The sequence below is a fragment of the Camelina sativa genome, chromosome 3 (genome assembly GCF_030686135.1).
Source record: "Camelina sativa cultivar CO46 ecotype springtype chromosome 3, ASM3068613v1".
Taxonomy (NCBI): domain Eukaryota; kingdom Viridiplantae; phylum Streptophyta; class Magnoliopsida; order Brassicales; family Brassicaceae; genus Camelina; species Camelina sativa.
The window spans coordinates 15,025,772-15,043,593 of record NC_141882.1 but is presented as its reverse complement, the minus strand read 5'-3'; the positions used below and the strand labels follow the sequence as shown (position 1 = coordinate 15,043,593).

General features: G+C 33.2%; 1 long non-coding RNA gene and 3 pseudogenes across 2 annotated transcripts; 3 read left to right on the top strand and 1 right to left on the bottom strand.

Moving 5' to 3' along the window:
- Window positions 1-121: 121 nt before the first annotated feature.
- On the bottom strand, window positions 122-1,628 carry LOC147946962 (uncharacterized). Its single transcript, XR_015587475.1, has 5 exons — window positions 1,360-1,628; window positions 988-1,023; window positions 810-902; window positions 625-721; window positions 122-433 (listed from the first exon to the last, which is right to left on the bottom strand). It is a non-coding gene; the product is annotated as an uncharacterized LOC147946962 (long non-coding RNA).
- Window positions 1,629-5,144: 3,516 nt separating this feature from the next.
- LOC104779041 (uncharacterized) lies at window positions 5,145-6,041 on the top strand (annotated as a pseudogene).
- A 2,169-nt stretch (window positions 6,042-8,210) lies between these two features.
- LOC104777296 (putative ubiquitin carboxyl-terminal hydrolase 11) lies at window positions 8,211-13,599 on the top strand (annotated as a pseudogene). Its single transcript, XR_015592913.1, has 13 exons — window positions 8,211-8,298; window positions 8,487-8,644; window positions 8,946-9,157; window positions 9,328-9,473; window positions 9,599-9,658; window positions 9,769-9,864; window positions 10,152-10,526; window positions 10,609-10,749; window positions 11,544-11,726; window positions 11,834-12,091; window positions 12,186-12,340; window positions 12,429-13,227; window positions 13,316-13,599. The product of XR_015592913.1 is annotated as a putative ubiquitin carboxyl-terminal hydrolase 11 (transcript).
- Window positions 13,600-16,742: 3,143 nt separating this feature from the next.
- LOC147946961 (uncharacterized) lies at window positions 16,743-17,588 on the top strand (annotated as a pseudogene).
- The last annotated feature ends 234 nt before the right edge of the window (window positions 17,589-17,822 follow it).

Here is a 17,822-nt window from a genome sequence, read left to right as displayed (position 1 = left end):
AAGGGTAGACAAAAACTTCTTAGTCACAAGTTCTACCTCATGGGACAGACATACGCGGGGAGGTAGACAAAAACAACAGAAATACATGTCCATCAACATTAGAATGTTTATCGCGAGTAGATTGTGTATGGAAAAGTTTTATTAAATTGGTTATGGTCATATTGTAATAGAGAGATGACAATAAGGTAGACCAAAAAACACTGCATTAGTTGCAGAGCCATATTAAAGGTAGACACAAACAACAAGAATACATGTCCAGCAAATATACAATTTCCACCGCATAGGACAAACATTAAGTGTTTTTTGTACAAAAATGGACTAATAATTATTGAGTGACTTGCGAATGGTCCATCAGCGAGAGGACATCTACCTTGTATGTCTGATTTGTTCCACTATGGCTACATCATTGTCAGTGAGTACCCCAACAACATTACTACATTAACGAGAAATGAATATGTTAGTTAATTGATAGACAAACGGGTTATTTTCACAATCAACAATGGATGACCAAACATATATGAATATATAAATGGGGACATGGTTGTGATGGACATGAATCATGCCAATTTAGTCTAGTCCACCCAAAACAAATACATAAATAGGCATAAATGGGGGTGGACATACCTTGGCCTCTGTAACTGGTCCACCTGATGTATTATGGGTCATGCGCTTTCGTGGTCAGCAGACTTGCATTAGGGACAAACATGTCAACAGTGGACACCTATGCATCCATTGAATGTTGAAACTGAGGAAACTACAGTTCGACAGACCTTAACTGTTGAAATTGGTCATATGGAGGGAGAACATACCTAGTTATATTGTGGACATAATAGTGAGCGCCATAAATAAATTCGGTGGACAAGTACATGGGGTTAATATTGTGGTCCATCTGCTGAAATAACCTACACAGTGGACAAGTATATATGTTAGACATGGAAAAGCAGATATAAGCGAATGTTTTAAAGAAAATTAATGATAGACAAGAACCTCTCCTGGTGGATGTCGTCAACTCCCCCAGCTAACCTGCACAGTAGGTAACTTGTAAGTTACCAAAGACGGAGTGGCCAAAAAAGTAACAGTAGACCAAAACCTTTCCTTAAGGATGTCTATCAGATAATAAGTGTTCTATCGTCATATAAAAAGCATTGGGTGGACAAAATTTTTAGATCTTGTAACTGGTTTATCGAGAAAAAATAGTCTATCAGATAACATTTAGTCTATCCTCATATAAAAAAACTGGATGGACAAAGATCTTGGATATATTAATTGGACTATCAGATCGGTTTCCTTGTTTCGTTTAACAACTATTTTTGTTAGAAATCAGGTTAGAGAAAAGAACACAATACTTCTCTTACATACCAAGGGCCAGGTTCAGAACTAGGTTCCCGTGTCTCGCCGACCGGAGCGGGTGGAGGCAGAAAAAGCGGTGAATTCAGCCGTAGAAGTGACTGTAGGAAGATATTCATCATTACATCCAAAGACGTTGGAATGTTCAGACGGATGTGCGGTGAAGAAGAAGAAACAAAGAAGAAGATGATAAGACAAGAGAGAGAAGAAGAAACGAAGATTTATGAGGAGAAAAGAAGAAACAAAAAAAGAAGATGATAAGACAAGAGAGAGAAGAAGAAACAAAGATTTTTTTTCTTTCAATTGTTTAAGTGTCGCAAAATGGGAGAAGGGCAAAATGGTACTTTTTAGAACCTTCTGTGGCAGGCGGGAAAAAGGTTTCGCAAAAGTGGCATAAGAGAGAAAGAGTGGTACTGTTCATGGCATAATCGACACTTTTCTCTTTAAATATTCATAATTTTAAACATTTTATTAAGTTTAGATATATTAGTTATAAATTATAAACTTCTTCTATATACGGTAAATTTACTATGTATATATGTTAAACACACATTTTTTATATTAATTAGTAATATATGTTTGTTTAAAAAATTCAAATCACAATATGTGCAGAAAAATTCATTTTTATTACTTTATGTATTATTATATGATGATTCACTACATTTAAATTTTAAAATAAAAAAGAGATGAATGGAGATTTTTTTTTAATCTGGAATAAATCTTCTAAATATCTACATTAATTGTAAAATATTATATATATGGATATTTAAAATATTTTAGTTGTGTTTGGTTATAAGGATAGTAGAGAGAGTTAACTAAACTTGTTTTTATATGAATATAAGCAATTAATGGCATTCAGTGGTAAATGTTTCCAAAAACATTTTTGAGCAAAAAGTTCTGCAATTATAGTAGTATAGATTGTTGTAGAGAATTTTACCTCAAAATAATAGATTGTGACTTTGAATAAAATTAAAGTCATGAATTGCTGCCTTTAAAAACGATGTCAAAACTTTTTTGAGAACATTTTAGGAAATTTAAATTTATAAAGTATGATTGGTAAAAATCAGACTTTAAAATACGCATACAAAAAAAAACTTATAAAATAGGGTAAGATAACTGAATAACACAATTTTGGCTTAAAACTCAGGAAATACCACAGCGTCAGAGAAGTGTGGTAACTACCACTTTCCGTACGGGCAACATGACAGAAGTGCCCTAAAGAAATAGACGGGAAATCCGCATTGCCGACAACAGTCTCATATAGGTAGGGAACAAGTCCATGAGTAGGCAATGATGGAGTCGTAATCTCATACAATAACATGTAATTTTAATGAACGACATGAGATTTTAATAAATGGGTCGTAATCTCATAAAATAACATGTAATTGAGTAGGCAATGATGGAGTCGTAATCTCATACAATAACATGAAATTTTAGTGAACGACATGGAATTTTAATAAATGGGTCGAAATCTCATACATTAACATGTAATTTGAGGGAACGACATGGGATTTTAATAAATAGGCTAAAGTGTATACCGAAGCAAAGAAAGATGGTTAACAATCGAGTGGTAGGGCAGCAACCACGGTAACAACTACAGTCTTTTTATTGTAAGACATGTTATTTTAGGAAAATACGTTCATCATTATAGAGAATTTGTTAGAAATACCCCCTTTGGGATACTATTTTTCAAAAATACATTTTTTTGAATATTTTCATTTTTACCCACTTTTACACAATTTCAATATGTTAAATTAATTTTTTAATTTTTTTTTTAATTTGGGTTTTCTATTTTACAATTAGGATATAGTTTTGAGGGATTAAGATTTAGTATTTGGAGTTTAGGGTTTAGAATTTAGTTATTTTATACATAGAAAATGAGTATTTTTGAAAATGGACAACATGAAAGAGTACTTTTTAATGACATAGGAACAAGAATTTTTTGACAACCCCATCATTATATTACAAGTTGTGTTGCTTAAGATGTGACAGAATTGTAGAAAGAGATATTATGTTGCACTAGGTGAAGTTTGTTATGAAAAATAACAGTTGATGAATTGTAATATAAATGTGTTTTGACAAAACACATGCGGTAAACCACTCAGACTATTGTTCGGGCGCATCAAAGAACAAAATTGGTAGGGGAATGACAGTTGTATGTTAGTTGATATGCGAAACAATAATCATCAATTACATGGTTTTTTACCATACAACATGTTGTTTACTAATAAAAAATAGACAGGGTGATACTTACCTAATATGGTGTTGGCCTACGTAAGGCCAACAATGTAATTACAACATTCCCTAGCGACAGCTATTGTACAAAGTTTGGTAGTTTCTTAATTATGTTTGGCTTTTATGCTATATATCTACTGCATATTTCCTATAAAATATGTATCGAACCTTACAAAAATCTTATAAGGCCATCTTTAACGGGAGAACACCCACCCTGTTCTAAGCCCAATTAAATCAGAAAAATATTGAACAGTGGGTTTAGAACATTATGTTTGGTCTTGAATTAGAACTGATTTAAGCTCAGTTCTATTAAGACGTGGCAGTACGTCATTGGTTGATATATTTTGCAAAGGATAAATTTTTTTATTTCTCCTTCTTCTCGAAATCGTATCTAGGTTTAGGTGATGTCCAAGACGGCGAAAGCTTCTTCTCGAAATCGTATCTAGTCACCATCTTCGCCGACTAAGGTTAGTATTCCGGCCAAAATCGAGAACTCTTCCATGTACAAATCGATCTCTGCATAGGTTTTCCGACAAATCCGTTTAAATTCTATTGTTTTGTCGATTCATATCTCCGGCGATTTGAAGGCGAAGTCGAAATCTTCTTCCTGAGCCTTTGTCTCCTCGTCTCCTTTGTTTGGCAAATCTCATCTCCGGCGATATAGACAAGGTAGTCCCGTCGTTTCCTTTGTCAGTCATTGTTTCTTCGATGTTTCATCGATTTAGGGTAAAATTGAAATCTGTGAATTAGGTTTGGGTTTAGTAACATGTTATAGGGTTTGTCTTATCTGTCAATTAACGGTTTTGATTAATCAATATAGGATTTTAGTGAGCTTCTAGGATGTATGACTGAATTCCGAGTGTTGTATGTTGTATTTGAAATCAACCTTAACACTGATGAACTTTAATTGATTTTGCTTTGCTTCTGATGCTTGTAGGTGTGGTAACCAGGGCAAATTAAATCGGATAACCATCAACAAACCTGCATTGCTCTAAACTAAAAGGTAAGTCACTAGGTTGTTTGATTGTGTAGTGAGTTTCTCAGAATTGTTTTGTGATGGTCTCGGATGTGAGCAGGTTTATTTCTTGTAATTGAGTTGTTGTGAATTTAGTGTCACTTAGTTTTGCTTTGTATGTCTCAGCATCTAACCTTTTACCGTCTGGTCATGTTCTCGTATTAAGTTGTGATTGTAGTTTTTGTTTTTAGGTTTGAGTTGTCGTAAAACTTTAAAAACTGATATCTATGAAAGGTTTGAAACTTTTAAAACTTTTAAAACTTTATAATATGAATGCTTTAACAAATAGGTAATGAATAATATGAATGTATTGGTTTACATATAAAAAAAAGTCAATGAACTTTATTTACTTCTGATTTGACTGAAGTAGGTAATGGTTATTTAGAATTGAAAGTCTCTAACAACACCAAACTTTTGAATTACTGATCTTCTTAACTTCTCTATTTTACAACCGACCCAAATACTCAATCTTCTATCATTCATCTTATTTGCTTCTTTCTTAACCTATCAGAAACCTCAGCTTCTTCCTTGTTTAATTCTCATTGCTATGGAATCAAACAATACTCCTAACAGTCAGTCTCAATCCTATTCTAGCCTTCTTAACTTCCCATATGACAGCTTTGCTCCCAATGTAAACATTGGGACCTCTCAAATCTCTGCTTTTAGTTCACAAACTAGTTCACAGCCGAGTCAGCCTCCTAGTCAATCAGAAGAGACAGCAGAACAGCATAGGGAGAGAAGAATATGGTCCACACAAGATGACTTAGTCCTAATAAGTGGCTGGTTAAACACATCGAAGGATGCAATAGTTGGGAATGGCCAAAAGTCATGGTCCTTTTGGATCCGTATAGGAGACTATTATGGAACAAGTATTCATGTACGTGGTGGTGCTGAGCCTAGGCGCCCTGACCATTGTAGACAAAGATGGCAAAAAATCAGTAAGGATGTGAGCAGGTTCTATGGAGCCTTTGCAGAGGCAGAGAGTGAGAAAGCTAGTGGCATGAACGATTTAGATATTTTGCAAAATGCTCACCAAATCTACACTAAGCTGTACAAGAAGAAGTTTGGTTTGGAGTATGCTTGGAATGTGCTACGCTATGAACAGAAATGGGTAAACCTGGAGGCTATGAACCCCACTCCAAAGAGAACCAGCTCTAATAAAAGAAAAGCTGATGACGCTGCACCATCTACAGGTTCTGTCGTTGGTGAGCACGAGAGCAGGCCTCCGGGCATAAAGGCAACGAAAAAATTAAGGAGCAAAGGTAAAGAGAAGGTTGCACCATCTGCAGAGTTTAGTCACATGTAGGAGATAAAACATAAGGATTTGGAGGGCATGAAACAAATCCAAAAGATGTCCATTCTTGACACTCTCATTGCCAAGAATGAAACTCTTGACGAAGATGAAAAAGCGCTAAAGAAGAAGCTAATGGCTGAAATGTTTTAACTTAGAAGAAATAGTTCTCGTTATGTTTGTTTTAACTCTCGTTATGTTTGTTTTAACTATGTTTGTGTTATGTTTTGAATGTGCTTATGAATCAGATATGTTTTAACTATGTTTGTGTTATGTTTTTAATGTGTTTATGAATCAAATATGTTTGTGTTATGTTTTTAATGAATCTGAGATGTTTGGTTACATTATCTTTCTTTTGTTTTTGCATTAGACTTTGCTATGGGTTTTCGGTTTTAGGTTGAAGAAGACATGGACTCTGAATACGACTATGGTATAAACAACCCATTAGACTATAGTTCCGAAGAGGAGGAGGAGGCTGAGACCTGTTACTATCCTCCGCAACCATCAACTGAGATTGGATTCACAAGTCTGTAGAGCCGTGAAGCTGAACCACTTCCTGATTATGAGACACAATTGAACCAGCTCAAGGACCAACTGATCCAACTCAAGGACCATCAAAACCAGTCAGATCGGAGGTTGGTGAATCTGGAGAGGCTTGTTACTGTGGCACGAGAGAAGAAACCATTCTTTCAAATGGCCCCTGAATTGGTAGTTGTTGTTTGCTTAGGTATGATGGTTATGGTAGTGGTACTTATCATGATTAGTAAGTAAATTTGTTTTGGCTTTATGTATGATTGTAAGATTTTTGGTATGTACCCGGGATGGTGAACCCGTGAATGGTATGATTGTAGGCATATTGGCTAGTGAACCTATGATCGTATTTTGTGTATTTTGGATATATACTTCTCAATCCAAAACCCCTGATGATATTTTGTGTGTTTGGATTTTAGTTTTAAAGTCAAAAATTAACAGAGTCACAAGAGTTGATGTTTCACAAGAGTTGATGATCCCTCTATATAAATGAGAAGAGCACAAGGTTTTATTTCATCAAAAACAAACATTTCCTTCTCTCACTAAAAACATATCATCAAAGTTCTCATTGCAAGTTTTTTTTTGTTTTTTTTTTCTATTGTTCTATTATGGCATCTTCTTCCAACAATTTTCACTACCATTATGATCCAAATAATGATAGTTTTAACCAATTTTTTCAAGAGCAATTTTAATAATCAATGTATTAATTAAATAAAATGTTTTTGTGCTTTAATTAAGTAATGTTTTTTTTTTACAATGTTTTTTGTTTCATTTCAATTTGGTATTGTATTTTGAATTTTAGTAAAAGTTTTTTAAGTTTGCAATTTAAATGTAATTTTTTAAAGTTTTTAAAATTGTAATATGTTTAAGATTATTATATTATTAAATCTTATGATCTTACACATGTTCTCCCAATAACTAACTTCTTAACAAAAGATCTAAACTAATGATCTTACATTATTTTCATAATATTTTTACTCTAAGAACACCCAAAAGTGTTCCCCTATAAAGATGCCCTAAGTAACTTATCTATACTTAAGTTTATGACTAGTAGTGGTTACCAATCCAAATGTACCTTAGAAAAATTATGAGGAGCATATTTTTGGAACCTTATGATCAACAAAAATCTAATTTGATGTGTACTTTTGTCTTATTATCTTCGTGCGTGCTTTATAGCAATACAAGTTTTTGGTTGAACGTAAATTGAAATGGAATGATGCAGTTTCTAAGACAGAAAAATATATATACTTAAATGCCTAAAAATTTAGCAAAGACAATTTTTTTCACTAATTAGATCAAAAGACAAACTTATTGAACAGGAAATAAGACAATTGTAGAAATAGTTACTTGTCCATTATTCTTACCAAAAAAAAGTTACTTGTCCATTATACATCTTCTAGCCTCTGTAGTGCAAACTTCCAAAAGAGATTAAGAAAAAATTATTCTAGAAGGCAATTTTTATTAAAAAGTATATTTCTGTTCCATGGAAAATTAAAATATATACCACTTTTAATTGAAAAAAATAATTAAAAATATATCAATTTGTTTATATTTACGCAAACTAGATAAGAACAATTAGAGGACAAGCCAACTTAAGGTAACAACAATACTGGTAAGGAATATAATTCCTACTGTTTATAACTCAAATCCAAATCTAATAAATTCTAAGATAAAAACTTCTTTATAAAAAGATAAATTTTTAAAAAATAATAAATACATAGTATAAAATCATAGAGACATTAATAATAATAATAAATAATATTAAAATTAAATGAAAAAGATAGTGACGAAGATCAAAGAAGACATGCATGATAAAAGGGATCAGAGTTTCTTCTTCTCTTCTTATCTATCATCTCTACTCATTTTTTTTCCTGTTGTGGTTTGTTCTCTTTCTCTTCATTTTCCTCTAATATAAGATTTATTTATTTATAATACTTCTTTGTCTGTCTTTGACAGAGGAAAAATTATTATCGCGATTTGATGTACGTTGGACATATCCTGAATATAAAATTTTGAATATTGCTTGTGTGGTTTAGTTTTATGAATCTTGGTTTTTAAAAATTGTAGTTTGATTCAAGTACTATGGCAATCCCTAATTCTGAATCCATCCGAGATTGTGAGCTTCCCTGCACTCCTGAGGAAGAGAAACATATTTTGACGGAGCTTATTAGCGAAGCTGAAGCTGATTTGAAAGATGGAAACTTGTATTTCGTTATCTCAAACAGGTCATCTTTCTTTAGTTTTCTTTGAACTTTTAGATCACATGTGACATGTTCTAGATTTGCCTAATGCATCTAGTTTCCATAGTACTACTACTTTGTAATCATTTTGATTTTATTTTAGCAAATGGGTTGATGATGATTTAGTCATCAGCATTATGCATGATCTTTACTCTGGTACTATATATTTATTTCCTTGTTTTACTTCTAACGAGGTTGTTTAATGAATGTTTTTCTCTTAGTATTATACATAATATATCCGTAGCCTAGATTTGAAATGTATCTTAATGTTTATCTGTTAGTGCAGATGGTACACAAGCTGGCAGAGATTTGTTGGGATACTAACGGAAGAATTTCCCAGTGGAGATACTTCAAAAGTTACCGGGCCTGGAACAATTGACAATCATGATATTATTGAAAGTGAAAGCGACACTAGTGATCCTCAACTTCGCATGACGTTGGAGGAAGGGGTTGAATACGCTCTCGTTCCTTAAAAAGCTTGGAATAAACTCGTGGAATGATGATTTTCTAATATATATATGTCCTATATAGTAACATAATATAGAACTTTAATTTATGTTATAAATCACCTGTTTATTACGTTTTATTTTTTTAATGATGACACTGACACGATATCAACCAATTTTCTTACATATATTATTGTTGCCCTCTTGCTTCTATATATTTCAGGTATAAAGGAGGTCCTCCAATACCAAGGAGATTTATCTGCCAAGGGTTTTCCAACAAGAACTTTAATGTAGAGGTTTATCCACTATGTCTTAAGTTGACAGACAGTAGAGATGACACCATTACCATCATAAGGTTGAGCAAACATGTATTGTGTCCTCTCGTTCTACCTTAGATATCTGTTTTTTTAGGCAGTGAACAAACAAATTACTGCATACCATTTGGAGAGTTTAAGGGAAAGACTATGTGTCATATGAATCGTTGATGTTTCAGGCTTCTATAGGCAAACTTTATGAGATAGTTTGTGATGTAAGAGGGGTAGCAAAAGATAAGGTATTTGCTGAAGTTTTATTCATTTTCTTTGTTTGGGGTGATATATTTAATCAGTTCTTTTTATTAATTAGAGATGTATTAGTTGCTCTGTATTTGATTTGTGTAAGTAGGCTCGCATTTGGGATTACTTCGAGAAGAAAAAAAATGTACTCTTGGATCCTTCATCTAACAAAAGCGTGGAGTCATGCCTTCAACTAAACCAGAACGTAAGTGTGTGTTTAAAACCCGCTCGGTTACATACAACTTTTTGATGGATTGCCTTTGCCTTTATTATTGTTTGTACTTAAAAGTTTATTTCTTTTATGAATTTTTTGTTGGATGGTTTGGATATTATTCTTGTTGTTGATCTATGTTTATTCTCATTATTTATGGTGAATTATTTTGTGCTTTTGAGCTCTTAAATTGTCATTGAACCAACATCTCGTTTTGAATTTTTTTTTTGACCATATATATATATATTTATGTTTGTCATTTTTTCGTGTATTCCGTGTAGATTCTTCTTGAAGTGGATGGTTCTATATCATCTCAAATTGACATGAGCTTGACTAAAACTGAATTGGCATTGGTACCTCTAAAACCTACAAAGCCAGTTGCTATGAGTATAATGTTTGATGGGGAAACCGCACCTAATGGTCATTCCAAAGATTCCAGGTTTAGACTCTTTCAAAGAAATACTTTGAAAGATGATGTTTTTTTGAGTAGTTTTGAGAAAAGAGACAAGAGAGGTTAAGCAGGATTGCAGAATTTAGGAAATACATGCTTCATGAATAGTGTTCTTCAGTGTCTGGCCCATACACCGCCTATTGTTGAATATTTTCTACAAGACTACAACTCCGACATAAATGCAGACAATCCTTTAGGAATGCGTGTAAGTAATTGAAAATTTGTTGTTTTTATTTCTAACCTCTCTCATATAAAGCCAGTGAAATGAATCAATATATCTAATGCAGGGTGAGCTTGCACTTGCATTTGGTGAACTTTTGAGGAAATTGTGGTCGACTGGATATAATATAATTTCGCCAAGTGATTTTAAGAAAAAATTAGTTCTATTTGCTCCACAATTTAGTGGTTTTAATCAACATGATTCTCAAGTAAGTCATGTTTTCCTTAATGTTTTATGGTGAATGCTTAATACAGTAAAACCTCTATAAATTAATAATGTTGGGACTAAGACATTCTAAATTAATAATGATATTAATTTATAGATATATTTTTAATTGTTTATTTTTTAAAAAATTATGAATTGGAACAACTATAGCAAAATAAGATTAAACTTTCGGATGTTATAAATTTTATGGTTTAGGAATTGAACTTGTAATATTTAGAAAGCACTATTTACAATAAATTACAAATATTATAGATAAATTGACTTATACACATGAGACACATAAATTCAAATCTATGAATAATAATATCAATTCTCCTATTTTAATAATCTGTCAAATTATCAAATTGTAAATGATGCATATCTAAAAATTAATACTTTAAATTTTAATTATTTGTATGACATGTTATAAAATATTTTAGAGATATTATTATAGGTTGAAAATACAACATTACAATTGTTCTATAGAATTGAGCTTTAGGAGAAACATACACTATTATATCAGTATATATATATATATATATAAATTTACATAATTATTAATTTATGATATTATTGGGACCATATTTTATAAGGAGATTTCGAAAAAATTATTATCTTATTATCTTATCGAATATTGTTAATTTTTACACTGGCCCGACTTGGGACCAGCAAAATTTATTAATTTATAGTGTTTATTAATTTATAGTTGGAGAAAACTTGTTGTATCTCTTGGCTTTATTACTTCCTCTCACCCCAGGAAACTAGCTAATGCCTTTTTTTGTTTATTTTCTCCTTTAGCTCATTGCTCAGGAACTGCTGGCTTTCCTATTGGATGGGCTCCATGAAGACTTGAACAAAGTAAAATTAAAACCTTATATTGAAGCTAAAGACTCAGATGGTCGTCCAGATGATGAAGTAGCCGAAGAAAAGTTGAAATACCACAAGTCCCGAAATGACTCGGTGATAGTTGATGTTTGTCAGGTAAGCATTTATTACCTCTTCCCCCCCTAACACATATTTGAAGTTATTGTTAACAAAAAAAATGTATTTGCCTTTCTTTGTTTATGTTGTGTGTGTTTTCACTTCAGGGACAATACAAGTCAACACTGGTATGCCCAGATTGTGGAAAAATCTCAATCACCTTTGATCCCTTCATGTACTTATCTTTGCCGTTACCATCAAGTCGCACTCGACCAATGACTGTTACCGTGATTTCTTGTGATGGAAGCCATCTTCCGATGCCATACACTGTAAGGCTTCCTAAACATGGTTCGTGTAGAGATCTCAGTAATGCATTAGGTATTGCTTGTTGTTTGAACAATGACGAAAGCCTTTTGCTCGCAGAGGTAATAATTTGGTGGAATCCTTTTCTTACATATATGTGTTGTCCTTACATCTTGTAAAAAAAGACTGAGTTAAATTTGATGTTTGTCCTCCTAGGTTTATAACCACAAGGTCTTCAAGTATTTTGAGAATCCTCTGGAGTTTCTTAGTTCAATAAAAAACAATGACAAAATTGTGGCATATCGACTTAACCATACGCATAAAGTACCAGGAAAAGTCAAGCTTGAAGTTCTTCATATGGAGCAACAAAAGTCAGCTTGCTTACTTTATAATTGAAATTCAAAAATTTGTTTTTTCTTCTTGAGTTCTATTTCTAATGAATGCTCTCAAATTTCACATGTCTGATTGTGGCATAGTCCTGAAGCATTTTGGAACTCCCCTTGTTACTTATATCAATCAAGAACCACTTAGTGGAACTGACATTGATGCAAGCATCCCTATATTGTTGTCAGCCCTACGTCGGATTGATATGTCATCTATAATTCATAGTAGAAACGAGAATGGCCAGAATCCAGATGTTGCAGATGAATCATCCGGAAGTGTATCATCTAGATACACTAGAACGGAAGAGAATACAGTTGATGATAGAGCGTTATCCTTCAGCCTTTTAATGCCAGATTACCATTCTTTCAATCTTGAGCCACTTGAGTTCGATTCCATTGTGAATCCTGGTAGTGTTACAAAGTTTATAGTCAAGTGGAATAAAAAGTTGCATGAAAAGTATGATTCCAACTACTTGAATGATTTACCTGAGGTTCATAAAACAATTTTTTTAGCGAAGAAGACAAGTCAAGAGGAAATATCTTTGTTTTCATGTTTGGAAGCCTTTCTAGCAGAAGAGCCTCTAAGATCAGATGATATGTGGTATTGTCCTGGTTGCAAAGAACATAAACAAGCGAATAAGAAGCTAGACTTGTGGAAGTTGCCAGATATTCTTGTGTTCCACCTAAAACGATTTACATATAGCAGACATTTCAAGAGTAAGATTCATACATTTGTGAATTTTCCAATTCACGATTTAGATTTAAGCAAGTACATGACGAGCAAAGACGGTCATAAGTCATATCTTTATGAGCTATATGCCATTAGCAATCATTATGGTGGCATGAGAGGTGGTCACTACACTGCTTACGCTAAGGTTTAATCTATTTTAATTTTTCGTTTCTAATATGTGTCTATAATGACAAATACATGAAAACTAATGTGTGGGCTCTTTATTTATGCAGTTGATGGATGCAAACAAATGGTACTATTTTGATGATCGTCGTGTTTCTGTTGTAAATGAATTCGAGATCAAGACTTCATCTGCTTATATTTTGTTCTATCAAAGAGTGAGAGAAGTGAATCAGAGATATCGACAATGAAAGTGGATTAGTGGAAAAAAAATCCTTTCATTTAATATTGAGGATTTAGAGAAAGTTTGCTACTTTCCTCAAGATTCATTTATTGGTCTCATCATGCTCTAGTTTATCTTCCATAAAGACTGATAAGAGTTAGATTCTAAGGATTGTTTTGTAAGATTTCTTTTTAATTACTTTTCTTACCCAGTTTGGACAGTGAAAAACATATTATAGTATTGGCATATTGTTCTTATCATCGTTGAGATATTCAAAGACATAGTTTACTGATCACTACTGTTTTGTTTTACATGAGTGTTTACCTTCTAAGTAAATATTGCAACATATCTTATTATATAAATTTTAGTTTTCAAAGGTAGTAACTTATATAATCATGACATTTTTCAAGTATATCGATAATATTTTGACATGTGTGAAAAAAAAATTATTTAATAACTATAGAAAAATTAAACAATCTGAAAAATAAAAGGATTACAATTAATATTTTTGAAAAGTATATAAAACCAATAGTAATATATTATATCAGTAATTTTAATAGAAAAGTTATCTATTAATATGTGCAATTTAATTGCAATTATTATTTATTATAATCATATAGTAAAAAGAAATTTATACAGAAAAATGATTAAAGTACAAAAATGTTTAATGTGTTAAAATTAGTGATTAACATAATATAAGAAAAATAAGATAATCAAAATAAGAAATTAATGTAATTTTCTTAAATTTTTCAATCGGTGAATGATTTGATAGTGTATTCAATATTATGTTATTATATAAACCTTGGTTTTCAAAGTTAGTAATTCATTTGATCGTGACACGTGTCAATTTTAACAATTAAAGATTTTATGTGTTTTACAAAAATTTTGTTTTAACATATTTGTAAATTATAAGAAATTAAAAAGTTAAACAATTTAATAATTATAAAAGGAAGTTCATATATGTGTATAAAAAATAATACTAATCCTAATTTTAAATTACTAATTATATAAGAAAAAATTAAGAAATTATATAATTAATTACTATAATACCATAATCAAATAAATTATACTATTATTAATCCTAATATAAAAAGGATTGTAGATACTCTCCTTTACATAAACAAATATTTTTTCTCATAATAATGTCTTTGAAATTTTGATTAATTTATGATAATGTTAGTATAATTTTATTTAAAATTAGTTGGACAAGTAGTAACACTATTACCTATGAGATTACAAAATATGAAACAAATATATTTAAGGTATTGTTATTTTTCAAATATGAGATTAAATTAGTTTTCATTTTTTTCTTTCAGAGTTATGTTTTATTAATTTTTTTTTTAAATAATATTAAGTAAGATATAAATTTGATACAATTGCACATTAAGATTAAGTGCATAAAATTAAAATCTATTATTATTATCATGTAATATACAAATAAATTGTATTACAAGATAAAATTTAAATAGGGTTTTTAAAAAAATCAAATGATCAAATGAAATAAAATTAATATATTTTGAATACAACTTAAAATTTCACATATTTTTCTTATATTTGGGCTATATGCCTATATTATGTGGTCTTGATTGGCTACTTTTCTTTGGATGTGAACCAGACTCGGTCTTAATTTCTTGGTTCACGATTTTAATCAAACTTTAAACCAACAACTTTACCATCTATCTTAGCTATTGTTGGTTTCCAATCGGTAAAGAGATTCATTTTCGAACATATATGGACGTTATTGTAATTCATATGAAAATTGTAACTATTTAGAGCTACGATGGTTAAACTACTAATAACAACAAAATGGTTTAGAAACATTTTTTTTTTAAAATGTATTTGCTTAAATTTTTTATATCTTTGTTTGAATGTGTAATTGATTCATCAAAAAAATACGGTCGACCATGAAGACTTGAACAAGAAAAACTTTATATTGAAGTTAAAGACTGAGATGGTCGTCTGTCCAGATGATGAAGTAGCCGGAAATAATTGTATTGGAACTTACTGCCTCTTCTATGTTTAATTTGTTCTTATCTTGTGTTGTATGTATTTTCACTTCAGGGCCAATACATATGACCAGATTGTATAAACTAGTTTAATTGTAAAATATAAACTAAGTCAATATTTAACTTTCTTTAAATAAAAGTATATTGTTTTTTAATTTGTTTTGCTTTTTAGTTTAATTTTAATTTACTTTTTAAATAAAATATTAGATAGAATATTTTGATTAGTTGAGAGAGGAGGGGGTGAATACAAAGGTTCACCCCTAGGGATGAACCTAAATATTTGAATGGTAACTGCGGTTGGGGCGGACAAATTTGTCTGCGAACCAAAGCGCTCTGTTTTAAGGGTATGAATGGTTGCAGCGGTTGGGGCGGACAAATCCATATGCGGACTGGACCGCTTTTCATTTACCATTCGGGGTGTGAATGGTTGCAGCGGTCAGGGCGGACAAATCTGTCTGCGGACTAAACCACTTTTTATTTACCATTCAGCAAATATAGTCCGCCGAGGTGCGGTCTAAATAAAGCAGAGACAAGACCGCAGCGGACCAACTGCGAACCGCTTTTGCATACAAATAGAGTTGGTCCGCAGCAGTCTTTAGTCCACCTTAAAAATGGAGCGGTCTAGACCGCAGATGGATTTGGCCGCTCTGACGCAATTACCATTCAAACTCTCAGCAAATGTAGTCCGTAGTGGTGCGGTCCAAATAAAGCAGAGACAAGACCGCAGCGGACCAACTGTGGACCGCTTTTGCATACAAATAGAGTTGGTCCGCAGTGGCCATTAGTCCGCCTTAAAAATGGAGCGGTCCAGACCGCAGATGGATTTGGCCGCCCTGACAGCAATTACCATTCAAACCCAAAGTGTGGACAACAAAACGCAGTGGTCCAACTCTATTTGTAAGGAAAAGCGGTCCGAAGTTGGTCCGCTGCGGTTTTGTTTCTGTTTTCTGTAAACCGCACCACTGCGGACTATACATGATGAATAGTAAATAAAAAACGGTCTGATCTGCAGATTTATTTATCCGCCCCAACCGCTGTAACCATTCACACTCTAAGTATTTATCTTAGTGATAGACCTGATAGATCGATGTACATAATAAATTTACTTTTTTATTGATTAATGTGATAGTCAAGAAAAGAAAGATATTAAACCAAACCTCACTAACATAATAAGAGTGTTATTGATTGGTAATATAAAAGTGAATTGAGTGTGACTCCTCGTGCTACATATGGTGCAAAATGAATTTCTAACATAAATATTTAGCGAGAGATTGCGACGGGGGTGGAGTGACAGATGAGCATGGGGTGACTATGATGGATATTGGTGAGAAAGGGAGACCTCCTGGGGATCCACCGGATGCTCCAGGTCGATGGGTGGACAAAGTACGGGGGTGCACTGCTGGAGGGGTTCCGCTACCAGAGAGTGTACTGGATGATGCGTTTGTAACAGAGAGAGTCCGGTTGGAGTTCCCAGATGGTGAAGCGGGTGAACCGGTCATAATGGTTGAGAAGGAAGTGATTGAAGCGATGCGGGGGTTGTGGAAGAATTGTATGATTGTGAAAGTTCTAGGTAGTCATGTCCCCATCACTGTTATGAGTCGAAAGTTACGTGAGATGTGGAAACCAAGTGGGGACATGGTGGTCATGGATCTACCTCGCCAGTATTTTATGGTCCGATTTGATTTAGAGGAGGAGTATATGGCGGCGTTAACGGATGGACCATGGAGGGTGTTTGGTCATTGCTTGCTAGTGAATGATTGATCACCAGAGTTTAACCCGGCGCGAGATGAGATTGTGACAACGCCGGTTTGGGTTAGGGTGTCTGATCTTCCGCTGAATTTCTATCATAGGTCAATACTTATTGCTATTGCGCGTGGGTTGGGGACGCCTCTTCGGGTAGATGCGACAACCACCAAGTGTGAGCGAACTCGTTTTGCTAGGGTGTGTGGGGAGGTTAATCTAACTCAACCACTGAAGGGTTCGGTGATTGTGAATGGGGAGAGGTAATTTGTGGCATATGAGGGGCTACCAAAAATCTGTTCTCTGTGTGGTATGTATGGTCACTCGATCCACGCATGTCCTAAAAGAGCGACGAATAAGACGGGCGCTCCGGTGGAGAAGGTAAGTGTGCCGGTGGAGGCGTCTGGGTTCCGATGATAACGCAAACGGGGACAGAGGTAACAGCTATGGCTGGCCAAGAGGAGGCGTTTACGGTGGTTGGTAGGAAGGGACGACGAGCAGACAAGTCGCCGGCCCAGATGGTGTTTGCGGCAAAACCGCAAACCGGTGATTTGCGGAGGAATTTGCGGGATATTCCACAATCTTTGGATTTGGAAATATCGAACTAATATGATAATGGGAAGCAATGAGGATGATCAAGTGGAAGCTGAG